At 32.8% G+C, this 5721-nt stretch overlaps 1 non-coding gene across 1 annotated transcript; it reads left to right on the top strand.

Moving 5' to 3' along the window:
* The first annotated feature begins 5230 nt into the window (after positions 1–5230).
* TRNAG-GCC (transfer RNA glycine (anticodon GCC)) lies at positions 5231–5301 on the top strand. Its single transcript has one exon. It is a non-coding gene; the product is annotated as a tRNA-Gly (tRNA).
* The last annotated feature ends 420 nt before the right edge of the window (positions 5302–5721 follow it).

Below are 5721 nucleotides of genomic sequence, written 5' to 3'. Positions count from 1 at the left end.
GCGGGTAAAGTTTTCGTAGTGTGTATAAGGGATGGGATATGAAATGTAAGTTTGTATCTTGTTTGTGCTGTAATTCAGAGAATACGTGAGACTTTTGTGTTGCAGTTACTTTGTATTAGAGCTGCTATATATACGGTGTTGTGAGAAACTTTACATAGTGACTTTGGGACAGAAGTATTTGAAGTTAACCCTTTCCCGCCGATGGCATTTTTTGATTTTCGTTTTTGACTCCCCTCCTTCTAAACCCCATAACTTTTTTTATTTCTCTGCTCCCAGAGTCATATGAGGTCTTAATTTTTCCTGGGACAAATTTTTCTTCATGATGCCGCCATTATTTATTCTATATAATGTACTGGGAAGCAGGGAAAAAATTCAGAATGGGGTGGATTTGAAGAAAAAATGCATTTCTGTGACTTTCTTACGGGCTTTGGTTTTACGGCGTTCACTGTGCAACCAAAATGACATGTCCCCTGTATTCTGTGCTTCGTTACGATTCCGGGGATACCAAATTTATATGGTTTTATTTACATTTTGACCCCTTAAAAAAAATCCGAAACTGTGTTAAAAAATTATTTTTTGAAAAGTCGCCATATTCTGACAGCCGTAACTTTTTTATACGTGCGTGTACGGGGAAGTATAGGGCGTCTTTTTTTGCGGGACCGGGTGTACTGTGTAGTTCTACCATTTTCGGGAAATGTTATTGCTTTGATCACTTTTTATTCAATTTTTTTATCAGAATCAAAACAGTGAAAAAATGGCGGTTTGGCACTTTTGACCATTTTTCCCGCTACGGCGTTTACTGAACAGGAAAAATATTTGTATAACTTTGTAGAGCGGGCGATTTAGGACGCGCGGATACCTAACAGGTATGTATTTCACAGTTTTTAACTACTTTTATATGTGTTCTAGGGAAAGGGGGGTGATTTGAATTTTTAATCCTTTTTATTTATTTTTTTTATATTTTTTTTACTTTTTTTAAACTTTTTTTTTTGCATTTATTAGACCGCCTAGGGGTATTGACATGGGTGGGCGGTGTTGCGGATTGTCAGAGTGATGGGGGCAAACATGGCTGCTCCGGAGCGTTAAAGAGCGCCTCCTAGAGAATCGTTAAGGTGAGGGGCAAAGTGGTAAAGTATATGTATATGTGATTGTGTGGGGTTAGGGGCGAGGCTGGAGAGGGCAATAGGAATTTTGTGGCTTGCTATGGTCCAAAGTGTGTGAGATTGCAGAGATGGTGGTGTGAGTTTGGGTTTTGTGGGGGTCCTGGCACAAACGTATGTGCGCTATTGTGACAAAAAGTAGCCTATTGTTTAATCGAGTGTAGGGACTATGTTTGTGGAAAATTTCAGCCAAATCGGTGGAGCGGTTTTTGCGTGATTGACCGCCAAACATCCGAACATCCAAAGGGTCCTGGGAAAAACGTATGTGCGCTATTGTGACGAAAAGTAGCCTGTTGCGCAATCGAGTGTAGGGACTATGTTTGTGGAAAATTTCAGCCAAATCGGGGTCCAAAGTATGTGAGATTGCAGAGATAGTGGTGTGAATTTGGGTTTTGTGGGGGTCCTGGGAAAAACGTATGTGCGCTATTGTGACAAAAAGTAGCCTATTGTTTAATCGGGTGTATTAACTATGTTTGTGGAAAATTTCAGCCAAATCGGTGGAGCGGTTTTTCCGTGATTGAGGAACAAACATCCGAACATGCAAACATCCAAACACACAAACCCACAAACTCACAAACTTTCACATTTATAATATTAATAGGATAATACTACCTCCTATGTACAAGAATATAACTACTATAATACTACCTCCTATGTACAAGAATATAACTACTATAATACTGCTCCTATGTACAAGAATATAACTACTATAATACTACTCCTATGTACAAGAATATAACTACTATAATACTACCTCCTATGTAAAAGAATATAACTACTATAATACTGCTCCTATGTACAAGAATATAACTACTATAATACTGCTCCTATGTACAAGAATATAACTACTATAATACTACTCCTATGTACAAGAATATAACTACTATAATACCGCCCCCTATGTACAAGAATATAACTACTATAATACTACTCCTATGTACAAGAATATAACTACTATAATACTGCTCCTATGTACAAGAATATAACTACTATAATACTGCTCCTATGTAAAAGAATATAACTACTATAATACTGCTCCTATGTACAAGAATATAACTACTATAATACTGCTCCTATGTACAAGAATATAACTACTATAATACTACTCCTATGTACAAGAATATAACTACTATAATACTACTCCTATGTACAAGAATATAACTACTATAATACTACCTCGTATGTACAAGAATATCACTACTATAATACTGCCCCCTATGTACAAGAATATAACTACTATAATACTACTCCTATGTACAAGAATATAACTACTATAATACTACCTCCTATGTACAAGAATATAACTACTATAATACTACTCATATGTACAAGAATATAACTACTATAATACTACCCCCTATGTACAAGAATATAACTACTATAATACTGCCCCCTATGTACAAGAATATAACTACTATAATACTGCTCCTATGTACCAGAATATAACTACTATAATACTGCTCCTATGTACAAGAATATAACTACTATAATACTACTCCTATGTACAAGAATATAACTACTATAATACTACTCCTATGTACAAGAATATAACTACTATAATACTACCTCCTATGTATAAGAATACAACTACTATAATACTACCTCCTATGTATAAGAATATAACTACTATAATACTACTCCTATGTACAAGAATATAACTACTATAATACTACCTCCTATGTATAAGAATATAACTACTATAATACTACCTCCTATGTATAAGAAAATAACTACTATAATACTACCTCCTATGTATAAGAATATAACTACTATAATACTACTCCTATGTACAAGAATATAACTACTATAATACTACCTCCTATGTATAAGAATATAACTACTATAATACTACCTCCTATGTATAAGAATATAACTACTATAATACTACTCCTATGTACAAGAATATAACTATTATAATACTACCTCCTATGTACAAGAATATAACTACTATAATACTGCTCCTATGTACAAGAATATAACTACTATAATACTGCCCCTATGTACAAGAATATAACTACTATAATACTGCCCCCTATGTACAAGAATATAACTACTATAATACTACCTCCTATGTACAAGAATATAACTACTATAATACTGCCCCCTATGTACAAGAATATAACTAATATAATACTACTCCTATGTACAAGAATATAACTACTATAATACTACTCCTATGTACAAGAATATAACTACTATAATACTGCTCCTATGTACGAGTATATAACTACTATAATACTACTCCTATGTACAAGAATATAACTACTATACTACTGCTCCTATGTACGAGTATATAACTACTATAATACTACTCCTATGTACAAGAATATAACTACTATAATACTGCCCCCTATGTACAAGAATATAACTACTATAATACTACTCCTATGTACAAGAATATAACTACTATAATACTGCCCCCTATGTACAAGACTATAACTACTATAATACTGCTCCTATGTACAAGAATATAACTACTATAATACTACTCCTATGTACAAGAATATAACTACTATAATACTGCTCCAATGTACAAGAATATAACTACTATAATACTACTCCTATGTACAAGAATATAACTACTATAATACTGCTCCTATGTACGAGTATATAACTACTATAATACTACTCCTATGTACAAGAATATAACTACTATACTACTGCTCCTATGTACGAGTATATAACTACTATAATACTACTCCTATGTACAAGAATATAACTACTATACTACTGCTCCTATGTACGAGTATATAACTACTATAATACTACTCCTATGTACAAGAATATAACTACTATAATACTGCCCCCTATGTACAAGAATATAACTACTATAATAATACTCCTATGTACAAGACTATAACTACTATAATACTACTCCTATGTACAAGAATATAACTACTATAATACTGCTCCTATGTACAAGAATATAACTACTATAATACTACTCCTATGTACAAGAATATAACTACTATAATACTACTCATATGTACAAGAATATAACTACTATAATACTACTCCTATGTATAAGAATATAACTACTATAATACTTCCCCCTATGTACAAGACTATAACTACTATAATACTGCTCCTATGTACAAGAATATAACTACTATAATACTACTCCTATGTACAAGAATATAACTACTATAATACTACTCATATGTACAAGAATATAACTACTATAATACTGCTCCTATGTACAAGAATATAACTACTATAATACTACTCCTATGTACAAGAATATAACTACTATAATACTACTCATATGTACAAGAATATAACTACTATAATACTGCTCCTATGTACAAGAATATAACTACTATAATACTTCCCCCTATGTACAAGACTATAACTACTATAATACTGCTCCTATGTACAAGAATATAACTACTATAATACTACTCCTATGTACAAGAATATAACTACTATAATACTACCTCCTATGTACAAGAATATAACTACTATAATACTACTCCTATGTACAAGAATATAACTACTATAATACTGCTCCTATGTACAAGAATATAACTACTATAATACTACTCCTATGTACAAGAATATAACTACTATAATACTACTCATATGTACAAGAATATAACTACTATAATACTACCTCCTATGTACAAGAATATAACTACTATAATACTACCTCCTATGTACAAGAATATAACTACTATAATACTACTCCTATGTACAAGAATATAACTACTATAATACTACCTCCTATGTACAAGAATATAACTACTATAATACTGCCCCCTATGTACAAGAATATAACTACTATAATACTACCTCCTATGTACAAGAATATAACTACTATAATACTACCTCCTATGTACAAGAATATAACTACTATAATACTGCCCCTATGTACAAGAATATAACTACTATAATACTACTCCTATGTACAAGAATATAACTACTATAATACTACTCCTATGTACAAGAATATAACTACTATAATACTGCCCCTATGTACAAGAATATAACTACTATAATGCTTTCCCTAGTTATCAGATCATATATAGATCTGTTAAATTCTTAAAGGGACTGGTTAGTAAACAGTTGAAGCATTGGTGGTTCAGTGGTAGAATTCTCGCCTGCCACGCGGGAGGCCCGGGTTCGATTCCCGGCCAATGCAATGCAATTGTTTTTCATTTTCTTGTGACTTTGAAGAGGAAGTTTCATACAATGAGTTCATTATAAGAAGGCCAAAAGGTAATTTGCAATTTATATTTTTTCTTGACATTTTTTTCTGTTTTACTGGGAATTCCATCACATAACTTTAAATACTCTTAAGTAGAGGTTTCTCCCAAGATGTAAATAGGGAGACAATGCCTCTGTTATGCTGCCCTCTATAGGAAGCACCCTGAACATCATGCTCGACTTTCCCAAATTCCTTTACTGCATAATGTGGGATTTTTACCAAGTTAGTTTCTCATCTACGGAAGGCCAGAGGCACTGTCTCCCTATTTACATCTTGGGAGACAGATTTGCACATTCCTCCCATGATCCCTTACAGTGGACCGACTATGGCTGTATAAGTCTCCACCACCTAATA

This window comes from Leptodactylus fuscus, chromosome 5 (assembly GCF_031893055.1).
Source record: "Leptodactylus fuscus isolate aLepFus1 chromosome 5, aLepFus1.hap2, whole genome shotgun sequence".
Taxonomy (NCBI): domain Eukaryota; kingdom Metazoa; phylum Chordata; class Amphibia; order Anura; family Leptodactylidae; genus Leptodactylus; species Leptodactylus fuscus.
The sequence above is the reverse complement of the archived record's forward strand: the minus strand, read 5'-3'. Positions and strand labels throughout refer to the sequence as shown.